This window comes from Carcharhinus amblyrhynchos, chromosome 25, assembly GCF_965287045.1.
Source record: "Carcharhinus amblyrhynchos chromosome 25, sCarAmb.v2.hapA, whole genome shotgun sequence".
NCBI lineage: Eukaryota > Metazoa > Chordata > Chondrichthyes > Carcharhiniformes > Carcharhinidae > Carcharhinus > Carcharhinus amblyrhynchos.
Window position 1 is genome coordinate 13689248 of NC_137348.1, and position 12271 is coordinate 13701518.

A 12271-nucleotide genomic window follows, 5' to 3' on the forward strand; every position below is an offset into this window, starting at 1 on the left:
TCAGAAGCTCCAGGTGTTACCTGACCTCTATGAAGTGTTTTGAATGACAAGAGCATTCAGTTTCATTAGGGGGACCTCCTGGCTTTCTCTCATAAGCCCCACCTTCTTTGAAACCACTTTGAAGTGCTTTGACTGATAGGAGCTCCGTTTCACTAGGGAGATGCCATTGCTTTCTCTCATAAGTCTCAGCTGCTCTGAAATCTCTTAGAACTGCTTTAATTGACATGAGCATTCAATTTCACTTGGGAGATCTCCCTTTCTAGCTTGAATTAACCCTTGCAGCTCCAAAATCTCTTAGGACTGTTTTGTTTGACAACTCCAGACAAGATAATGGTTTGTTTTCAGAAGAAACTGATGGTCCATTAGCTGCTAAAAGATTTTTTGACTGACAGCTTTAGGGCAGATCAAAGAGTTCATTGCTGATACAATCAGTTCTTGCTCTATTAAACCTGAAGTGCTTCCTCTTTTCACCACACCTGTTCTGTCTGGCCTCTTTTTTAAAACATTGCAGTTTTTTTTTCAAGTCTCTGACCCATCCTAGAAAGCAGATATGCTTTCCAATGCCTTTTCTTTTTTACCATTGGCTTTTATTTTGCTCGCAGAACTCACTGAACCCATAAGCTTCATATTATCTCCTTTTTCCTCTTACTATATTTTTTTGGTTCTGCCAAGCTTCAAGATTTGAAGGCCTGAGGTTTTTAATCTTTGAGGTAGAAGAGGGTGAGGGAAGATTTAATTGAAGTACATTAAATAATGAGAGGACCTTGACAAGAGTAGATATGGAAGGGTCCTTTTATAAAATCAGGTGGCATAATTTAAAAATGATAGGGGAGTTGAGGGGAAATTATTTTAAACAGACAGTGTGCGGGGGCGGGGTGCAGTCTAGAAGCAGAATGCTTCTAAACCATGCAGATCATCCATCAGAAGTACTATGATCTATGGGGCTACTGCCAATGGCTGAAAAATGAATCTTTTTTAGTCAACAGACATCTGAAGGGCTGAATGGCTACCTCCTCTGCTATAATTTTCTATAAATTTATTTACAATCTCTGCAGTTCATCCAATAAAACCCTCAGAAGGACCATTCATATGAGTTAAATAAGATGTCAAAATAATTTTGCCATTTTCATATGAGGATGTAGAATCTTGTACATTTGAACATTGGGGGCCATATGGTATATCATTGGAAATTAAAACTTTTATAAGTCTGACTCTAGCTGTTGCTACCTTGGATTTGAAATTGACTTTAAAGTTGCAATACTATGTTTAACAAACATGCCAGATCCCATAGTGAAAACTGTTAATTAAAGCACCAGGCTTTTTCTACATGATTTTGCTTTCTTATCGTCCATGTTCACCTTCTTAAGAACAGTTAATAAAATTTAATTGTAATTCATTGGCACTCTGGGACATTATGAGGACATGATAAGGTGCAACGCAAGAATGAAAGTCTTTTTATGATGGTTTTTCTCATTTTTTTCAGTATCTATGAGTGAAATGGTGGGCAGCTGGTCACTAGGAGGTATGTCAGGGCTGGTACCGGAGTAACTCTGCCTCCCTGTGTGGCGAATGTTTGCCTTTCAATACTTAGATGAGATTGGAAACTTGTGGGGCATTATATAAGACGATAAGACACAGGAGCAGAATTAGGCCTCTTGGCCCATTGAGTCTGCTCCGCCATTCATTCATGGCTGATATTATCCTCATTCCCGTTTTCCTGCCTTTTCCCATAACCCCTGATCTCCTTATTAATCAACAACCTATCATCTGCGGAAAAGGATTCCACAGATTCATCACTCTCTGGCTGAAGAAATTCCTCCTCATTTCTATTTTAAAGAAAATCTTTAGTCTTAGGTTGTGCCCTCTGATTCTACTTTTTCCTACTAGTGAAAACATCCTCTCCACACCCACTCCATCCAGGCCTTGCAGTTTCCTGTAAGTTTCAATAAGATCCCCCCCCCATCCTTCTAAACAGACCCAGAGTATTCAACCGCTCCTCATATAACAAGCTCTTCATACCTTTGAACCTCATCCAAGGCCAGCATATCCTTTCTTAGATATGGGGCCCAAAACTGCTCACAATACTCCAAATGGGATCTGACTAAAGCCTTATACAGCCTCAGAAGTACATCCCTGCTCTTGTATTCTAACTCTCTCAACATGAATGCTAACATTGTATTTGTCTTCCTAACTGCCGACTGAACCTGCATGTTAACTTATATTAAAATACGTGCTAATCTATATCTTTCTGTTTTATCCTGTAGGAACTCAAAACCGTAGTGTACTGTGCACCCTAATGCTACTGCATTAGGTACAATTTCAGAATTACATGTCATTTTATTATCATGGCTATTTGTGAAAGATGGAACTATTGAGACGCAGTTGTCATGAAGAAAACTATAGGTTTGATTTAGTTATATCATACATTTTAAATGGATATGGTGTAGAACAACTAACTAGTCTTGTGATTAACTAAATTTTGGGGGTATAGTTCAATGATTTTTTTCTGGGTTCTTGTTGCAGAAGAGACTGTCAGAGATAAATCCACACTCATAACTCAAAAAGATTGGTCTCATAAAATATCTACCATAAAATGCTTCCTGCATTAATGCGAGACTGGATTATTCTTCCTTCTGCTATTCTGAAAGAAGGAAATGCTGGAAGTGTTCTTGAATATCAGCTGAATAGCTAATTGCTGATTTGAGAGCCTCTTATCCCTGGCACGTTTGGCCAGGTGTGATTCACATGGTGGCATTTTTTCTTTAGTTTTAAAGTGGTTGAATTCCACCTCAGTAGTGCTGCCAGCACCAGTGGGAAACACATCAATTTCCCCACTGGTGGCAACATTAAGAATTCATTCAGGAGAATCACAGCCTCGGGGTTAAAAGGAGGCAACAAACAGTTTGATTCACTCTGATGCAGTAGGGGGACGGAGTTGGTGACAAGCTCATAGTATTTCGGCCAGGGACTAAAGGGCACACCTTCAGTCATCTTAGTGTTCACTTGTAGGAAATTCCAGCACAACCAGGACTGGATGTCAGCCAAGGAGCCCTAACAGCCTAGGCACCATGGAAGAGATGAGAAATAGTGACAAGATAGAGCTGAGTGTCATCAGTGCACTGGTGGAGCTGGCCTTATATTTGTCGGAGCAACATTTGGTTAAGTAAAAAATGGATGTCAACGATGGATCCTTAGGGGACTGAGTAATTACACATGTGCAAGTTATCAATTTGTGAAACATTGTGTGACAGACCGTAAACTGTTTTAGTTAGACCTGTAATTATATATTCACTAACAATAAATAAGTCATTTTTTCAAACTTGTTTGTCACAGAGCTCAACAATCACAATCCCTCCAACAGGATACTAGCCCAGGACTTCCATTTTAAATTACTGACCAATTATTGTTTCACTGGGATCAAAATATCAGAAGTTGATCACAAGTTTAGAGCACAACATAATTTTGATTTTACATTTTAAATCCTCTAGCAAAAAGTATGTTTTCTCTATGAAAGCAGCTCCAATGCAATGATTTCATTTCTAAATGGCCTGCAGTTATGCAGTCTTCCACTGTGCATTGTGCTGCTTCAGGTAATCAGATAGCTGTTAATTAATGAAAATGTCAGGTGAATCCCTCATCCTGGGTCATCATTATCCATTCAGAAACTGTATCCCAATATCATTAACAGTATCCATTGCTACTTCCAGCTCAATTAACTTAATGTTATGCAAATGAATGCTCTCATCATCAGCTTAACCCACAATGTTAATAGCATAATTGGGCCCTCAAATGGGGCAATTAGACAAGGCTCCTTCCATTAGTCTTACAAGGCTAATTATTGTTAATAGAAGACAGGGACTACATCCCAAGGCTACAATAGAGAAGGGCAGCTGTCTGAAGAATACATACTAAACACACATAATGTGTGATTATTAATTCTGCAGTACAGTGTGGGACTTTTAAAAAAGCATAACTTTAAATGCAGTATCCTCTAATAAAGTATGTTAGTTTTTTTCTATTCAGCTCAGCGTCATATTCAGTTTTAATAAGGATTATTTTCAATTTCAGAATCCTTCTCATGTTCCAGAAGTATGTGCATTCTCAATTTTGAATTGTTTTGGTTCATACTTTACAAACAAATGCACAATTACCCATCCACCTTGACTTTTTTTGACAGCCTGTACTTACAAACACCACTATCCTCAGAGGTTTCCTGGAGCATCCAGATTCATTTACGTACCTTCAAACTTCTTGTACTGACGTGTCGCCACAATAATAATCACGGCCCAAGTCAATAAGTCAAAATTCAGTTTAACTCCATGTAAATCTGATACTTTTATGTGTGTTTTAGAAATGTTGCATGATTTAATCATTGCCTAGTATTCCTAATTTGACATTTGAATATTATCATGTATAGGCTTAGTACAATTTACTTATTGTCTGCTTTTAGTCAAGTAAAAAAAAATCATTTTGCATTGTTCATATTTTTTCTCTGGAAGATTGAGAAGTGACATCATTGGGGTGGGGCCTTTCACATCAGAGGCTGAATTTTCATTCTAGGGTTGGGAACCTGATGTCCTGAATGGTTTCAGATCCTGTCAACATCAGTAGCAGTGACATGACACAATCTTTGAAGTATCAGCGACTAATTGGTTCAGAGGTGAGTATGGCACCCATTTAGAGGTGTGAAGTACAGACAAGAGATGGCCAGTAGGTATGAAGGGCTAATCTAAAAACTTTAAAAAGTTAGGGGTTTAAAAAAAGGGCAGCATAGATAAGTTGGGCTGATGGGCCTGTTTCCATGCTGTAAACCTCTTTGTCTCTATGGTTCTAAAAGGTAAGCGGCAGCTGTGGCTGTGCCTTTGGAAATGAATGAGCAGGGTAGGAAAAGGCCAGCAGTGGTTTGGTCAGCCATCCTTGGGCAGCCCCAGTTATTCTGATGCCCTCCTTGAAGCCCAGGTCAAGGCAATGGTGGACAGTACAGCTGTATTCATCCCTTCATCTAGAAGAGCTCCAGTGAGCCAGAGCAGGCAGACATGGTCTTATGCTGTCACAGAGGCCAGCAATGTCACATTCCTCTCAAAAACTGAAACACACTTTCTCCACAAAAATCAAACTTCTCAGCTCTAGGAATAGCAACTCTGGGCCACTGTATGAGCGACTGAGCATATTTTCCCCTCTTATACAATGTTTTCACATGCAATTGTGAGTACTAATGATTCCTGCTGCTTTCCCACAGCTATGGTCAAACCTGCTCCAGATACTCAGTGATCCCCATGTTGGCCAACTGAGAACTGCTAACAGTTTTACTCCCCAATTTCCCTTATGAGGCACTACATTGAGCTCAATAAGCAATAATTGGACATACTTAGATTGTTGACTCCTCTCAGCATTGCTCCCTTTGGAAATCAAATCACATCACTGAGATGTTGGGAACTAGTGATGCTTTTTGATTGTGAAATGTTCTGAGCCTGCCTGCACCTGAACCTCCCTCCACAAACAAACTGAAAATTCAGTCCACTGAAAAACATTTCACAGGGCAGATGAGGAGAAAAGTTTTCCACTCGTGGAAGTGCAAAACTAGGGGCCATGCATACAAGATAGTCACCATAGTTTCAGGAGAAATTTCTTTATCCAGCAAATGGTTGGAACATGAAACTTGCTGCCATAATAGGTAGCTGAGGCAGATAGGTGAATGCATTTAAGAGAAAACTAGGTAAACACAAGTGGGAGACAAAACTTTGCTGAAAAGGTTTGATAAATGGATGAGAGGAGTCTTGTGTGCAGTTCTTTTGGAGCAAATAGCCTGTTTCTATGTTATAAAGTTTGATGGAAAACAACCAGTTCAGAGAGAAGTTTTGCAATCTGTAGCATTCTGTATTTGGAAGTACAACTAAATGATTTTTCACACGTGCATTTCATATGTACGTTGTTAAGCAGAAAAATTGGTTTGACAGGTCAGTCACTTAGAAGATAACAATGAAATGTTTATATTACCTGCTGCCTTACAGATTGGTTCCACTGGTCGGCGGAACATCGAGGGCCGAAGGACCTGTACTGTGCTGTAATGTTCTATGTTTCATGAGACTGAGTACAAAGTGGTGATAGTGAAGGAGAAAATGAGTCCAACATGCCACAAAGAGGCCGTGTTGGAGTTTTCCACATTTTGCTAATTTTCTTACCATTTCTTCAAAGGTCGTGGAAGAATTTGATTACTGCCATGGCAATGTTTGAGAGAGAACCAGGACTAACTGGCAGGAAACCTGGGAGCAGGTCAGGAATCCTGAAAGGGATGCAGGAGATCTGGAGGTGGATGGCAGAAATTACAACTGGAAAATAATACTTAAAAATGGAGCAAATGTTCCATCGGTAAATATCAGGATTTGCCATTTGATTTGAAGAATGAAGCAGTCCTGTACGTTTAGAAAACATGAAAATTCAGCAATCTCACAACCACATTCTGGGTCAGTATTTTAAAATAATGGGCGGCATCTTCCCAAAATTAGGCAGAGTATCACGTTCTGATTGAAAACCAGCAGGTATCTCTCTAGATGCACAGCCGAGTTTTCACTCCAGGTTTTCTGACATTCAGTGCACATAAAATCTGGGGGTGTGGTTTGCAGGGCCTGATAAAGCCAGCAAGGCTGACTCCACAGAGATTCGGCACCATCTTTAAAGAATACCCAGATCTATAAGGTATATAAACTTTCTCCCACAGTCACGAAAGTACTGGGTGACCCCACACCCCCCCCCCCCATCCATGTCCCCACCCACCACATGCACTGTGTTCTCCCCACCACCCCCCACCTATCACAGAAGTTTCGGGACTCCCCCACCATCCCACCACCGCAAAGTGAAAGCGAAATCCCCCCTCCACCCAAATGGGGGTCCCCAGAGAGCCCACCCCAGCAATACCAACCAAGCACCAGGGAAAACTGCAAGGGAGGGGGCTACGCTTACCTGTGCACTCCCAGCATGGTCATCGTGGCTGATTTTCGTTTTTGAAAACCAGCAGTGATTCGCGCCATGACATCATACAGCCAGGGGTTGGGGGAAAGTTATATCGTGGCCAGATGATACAGTGTCAAGCCCTTTAATGATATGTTAATTTTTAAAAAGGTATGTATGATCACATCATCAGAGAGGAGTGGGGACGACTATAAACCAAGACTCACTGGCGCTAATCCCATTTTTGGCCTCTTGGTAAGATTTAGCAACCATGACAGGATTTGCACCCATGGCTAATGGATCTACTAAATTGCATTCTTAGAATTGGATTGCAAATGACACAATTAAAGAACATTCTGAACTTTATTTAAGACATGTACTACAAACTTTGTGGAAGCAAGTGGAGTGTAAAAGGCCAGAAATTTTTAAATGATAGAAGATTGTCCATTCGGAAAATAAGCGAGTGCTTCTTGCGAATAATCATGCAGTCTCCATTTAGTTTGAGTCAAAAAAAGGTAGGCACCCTTATACCAACAACCACATCCATTTAAAGTGATCTCTGTTATACCAAGATGTCCTCGAAGTTAATTATTTAATCTTTGCAGCAAAATACAATTTCTTGAAGATTGTTGCTGTAATTAACAGTGACATCCACTTGACAGAAAAGCAAATTGCTGTCACCAACAATAACTTCATGCTCTCCTGCAGAAATCAACTTTAAAAAATATAAAACAGAGTTGTAAGCCTAGACTTTCATCACCAAGCTGAGTAGCGGGAAATTCCCAGCTTCATGTCCCTGCCTTGGGAGAAAGTGCCGACGAAGAATGGATCTTCCTTGCCAGTGGGCTCTGTGAGCTGCAGTCGAGCCAGGAGACCCAGGTAGGAAAGTGATCGGGGTGCTGAGGCAGGCAGTTAAAAGACCCATCTTGATATTCTGGGACTTTGTCCCAGTTATAATGAAACAATTAAGACCCTCTAGCTCTCACCCCTCATGCCCCTCACCTCTTCCGCATGCACTCCCCATGCCACACCATGGCCCCTCATGCCCAATCTCTGCCTATTCGCCTACTCCTATAGCCCCTCATGCTCCCTTTGCCTGCTATGCCCCTCTACCCATATCCTATGACCTCTCATTCCCCCAATGTCAAGTTATTGACACTTCCTTGCCAACTAATTCACTATATACTGTATAAAACCAATGAACTTTGCGGTGTCAATAGGATATATCAAAAAGGCTTTATAGAAATAAGTCAGTCTTTTATTACTTTGTACTATCTTAAAAAGATTTCCTTTTACTACAGGGCAATAAAAGTATCAATCATCTAGATCCTTTAAAGTATCAGCAGCAGAAATTACAAGTACTTAAAACCTCTCGATCTTGTGAATATAAACATTGTGCAATTGACAGCTGAGGTCAAGATTGCCAGAACTGCCAATCTAGCAATGCTTTCCTTGCGGCTCAGGTGTTTCAATAGTGTAATAGAACCCTGGGTTCTTAGCCAAGCCTCATTGTGTATTCTTAGCTGGGATCTTGCAATGAACTCTCAAATTAAAAAAACAGAAATTAAATAACAGGAAATGCACTGTCGCTATTATTTGTGACAAAGTATAAGGACAAAATCACAAAAAGGTGCAGCAGGTAGTTAAGAAGGCAAATGGAATTTTGTCCTTCATTGCTAGAGGGATGGAGTTTAAAAACAGTGAGGTTATGTTGTAGCTGTATAAGGTGCTGGTGAGGCCACACCTAGAGTATTGTGCACAGCTTTGGTTTCCTTACTTGAGAAAGCTTATACTGGCACTGGAGGGGGTACAGAGGGGATTCACAAGGTTGATTCCGGAGTTGAGAGGTTTGGCTTATGAGGAAAGACTGAGTAGACTGGGGTTATACTCATTGGAATTCAGAAGAATAAGGGGAGATCTTATAGAAACGTAAGATTATGAAAGGAATAGCTAAGATAGAAGCAGGGAAGTTGTTTCCACTGGCAGGTGAAACTAAAACATGGCCTCAAAGTAAGGAGGAGCAGATTTAGGACTGAGATGAGGAGAAACTTCTTCTCACAAAGGGCTGTGAATTTATGGTATTCCCTGCCCAGCGAAGCAGTTGAAGCTACCTTGTTGAATGTTTTTAAAGCAAGAATAGATAAACTTTTGAACAGTAAAGGAATTAAGGGCTATGGTGAGTGGGTGAGTAAGTGCAGCTGAGTCCACGGAAAGATCTTATTGAATGGAGAAGCAGGCTCGAGGGGCCAGATGGCCTACTCCTGCTCCTAGTTCTTAGGTTCTTATGACATTTCATCTGTAGGACATTCAGTACATAAAGTGTTGCATTAAGTTTCTCACTTCTATTGTTATTTATATTCCTTGCAATCACATATACAGATTTGACTTCCTTTCTCTCCCCTCACGGCTCTATGTATCTGCTTAATTTGTCATTTCATCAGAGTACGATGTAGCATAATCTTCTCTTACTTTCCATAGCCATCAACAGTTCCCATATGATCAGCTGACATCATGATCCATCTCCATAACATGCTTAATATGCAGCCAGCATGTCTGAAAATTGCCAAGAATGAAATCGAGGGCCGGATTTTTGATATGAGGTGGGTCGCTTGAGTCAGAAAATTTTCCAACTTATTAGCAACCAATTCCCATCTCAGTTTAAAGTGCCTTGTTACACACAATGGTAGCTCCAAGGGGACAGGTGTAGGATAGAACCAGGACTGCTAAACCTATAAGTAGTTCTAGCCAGCCGTAGGGATGGGCTGACTAGGCCTATTTAAAAGGTGAGCTTCAGTTCTTTAGGACTTCTTCTCACTGACCTGTTTTAGGCCAGGGCTATAAAAACTGTGCATTGCAGAACCTAATATGGGAATCATCACATACTACATTGTAATGGCAGTCATGGAGCCTCATTGGGAATCCCAATTGGAGAAACAGTAGTAAGTGGTGAAGGGAGGGCATGATGTGGGAGAGTGGAGGTAGGAAATAGCCTCTGCGCACCTAAAACTTATGAGCTCCTCATTCGCATAGCAGTTAGCATTTCTAAACTGCTGCTGAACAGCCTGTGAGTGATCTAATACAAGTCCTGTTTTAAGCTGCCTCATTCAGCTTCACATTGTTTCGATGTTGTGAATTTAGGCACTTAGTGTTGGAACTTTCAGTTTCTTTTCCTTTCACGCCAGGATCGATAAGAATGTGTTTGACTCAATCGTGCCATTTTTGAGCAGCTTCTCCCATTTCTGGAGACTCGCTCTCGTTCTTCGCTTCCCTCTTCAGCCATCTCGACTCTGTTTCCCTGCCGAACTTCCACTTGCTGCTTCCCTGCCTGACCATCACTGTTCTTCGTTTCATTCTCTGTCTCTCCCAAACACTGTTTCTCCACTTGCTTCCTCCTTGCCAATATTTGTCTGAACCCTTGCTCACAGGAAGCAGGGAGCTGGGAGAGTAAGGCAGGGAGTGCTAAGAGGGGTTGATTGGGCAGGAAAGGGAAGATGGGGAAATAGAGAAGGGAATAGTTGGGGAGACAAGTGAAGAATGGGGATGGTTGGGCACTGCAAGTGGAAATGGTAAGGTAGAGAGGCAATAGGGATGGTTAGGTAGGGAAGTGAACAGCAGGGTTCCTTGGTTAAGGAATTGAAGATGGGGATGGTAATAGGGAGGTGACAGGGATTATTGAGTAGGGAAGTGAAGGATGGTTGGGCAGAGAAGCAGCAATTGGGACAGAACAAGGGAAACAGCAAGTGGGATGGTCAGACAGGGAAGTGAACAGCAGTTGTGGTCGTCAGGGAACCAGTGAGAGGGAGGAGGTCAGCTTGCAGGAGAGGTGGCAAGTAGGTGGGAAATGAGTGGTAAGATGGGTTAGAATGTAACCGGTGACAACTTTATACTGGGTGTAATGTGACCAATGGAACAAGTTGTAAGAGTCAGCTGACCCAGTAAACCATGGAACCAATTACAGAGTGATGTAATAGTCAGCTGACCAGCTGATTCACTATAAATAAGAACCTGTGTAGAATTGTGAAGGGCTTGGAGTGGCCTAGGATGAGGTCCCAAGTTGGGAGTAATGATGTTTCTTCATTAAACCTTTTCTTTGCTTTATAAGTTGGAGTAAGTTTTGTTGTATTTTCGTATCTGCATTTTTTTAAGAGTTCCTTCTGAGGAAACAAGCTGCCTTAGCAACTTTTGTATCTTTAAATATTATCTTTTAGAAGCCTCTCTACTTTACCATCATTTACACTGCCCAACCATCCCCATTCTTTGCTGCCCTACCCTGCCGTCTCTGCTCTTTGCTTCTTTACTCCACATCCCCTTCCCATATCTGCACCAGTTCTTGTTGATTTTGGAGAAGTTAATTTGACTAAATAAATCAATACATCTATAAATAATGGTCTGGTTAATTTGCCTACCTTCTTTTGGAAGCCATTTTACCAGATCACACAAAATATTTTTCTTTGATCGAGGCATGCAGATCCACAGTTCCCTGAAGGTGACAACTCAGGTAGACAAGGTGGTCAAGAAGGCATATGGCTTACTGGCCTTCATCGGTCAGGGGGTTGAGTATAGGAATTGGAAAATCATGTTGCAGTTGTATAAGGCTTTGGTTAGGCCACATTTGGAGTATTGTGTACAATTCTGGTCGCCACTCTACTGGAAGGACGTTGATGCATTGGAAAGGGTGCAGAAGAGATTTTTCAGGATGTTGCCTGGTTTGGAGGATATGGACTATGAAGAAAGGTTGAACAAATTTAGGCTGGTTTCATTGGACCATTGGAGGATAAGGGGCGACCTGGTAGATGTTTATAAGATTATGAAAGGCTTGGATAGAGTTCATAGTCAGAGTCTTTTTCCCAGGGTCAAAGGGTCAATTACTCAGGGGCATAGGTTAAAAGTGAGAGGGGAAAAGTTTGAAAGAGATGTGAGGGGCAAGTTTTTCATCACATAGAGAATGATGAATGCCTGGAATGCACAGAGAGGAGGTGGAGGAAGCAGATTCTATAACAATGCTCAAGAGGCATCAGGATAGATGCATGAACAGGCAAGGAATAGAGGGATACAGGTGACGTAGGGGCAAGAAAATATTAGATTAGAGATGTCTCTCTGCTGGCGCAGACTTGGTGGGCTGATGGGCCTGTACCTGTGATGTACTGTTCTTTGTTTGGTCATATGATCAGACCATTAGATTCACACACCAAAATTTAAAATGTACAAACTGGTAAACACACATTTTTAAACTAACTGTCGATTATCAATTATCTTATGTCCATATAAAAATTGCCTTTTGTTCAACTTTCCCAACCATCTCCACTTGTAACTTCCTTTCAGC

The 12271-nt window shown here is 41.3% G+C and overlaps 1 protein-coding gene and 1 long non-coding RNA gene across 4 annotated transcripts in view; one reads left to right on the forward strand and one right to left on the reverse strand.

Moving 5' to 3' along the window:
* The window catches only part of ak8 (adenylate kinase 8), a 175910-nt gene that overhangs the window by 41407 nt on the left and 122232 nt on the right, over positions 1-12271 (reverse strand). The gene's annotated exons all lie outside the window — the stretch shown is intronic.
* LOC145358317 (uncharacterized) lies at positions 2270-9542 on the forward strand. Its single transcript, XR_013889463.1, has 4 exons — positions 2270-2403; positions 4561-4660; positions 6196-6464; positions 9427-9542. It is a non-coding gene; the product is annotated as an uncharacterized LOC145358317 (long non-coding RNA).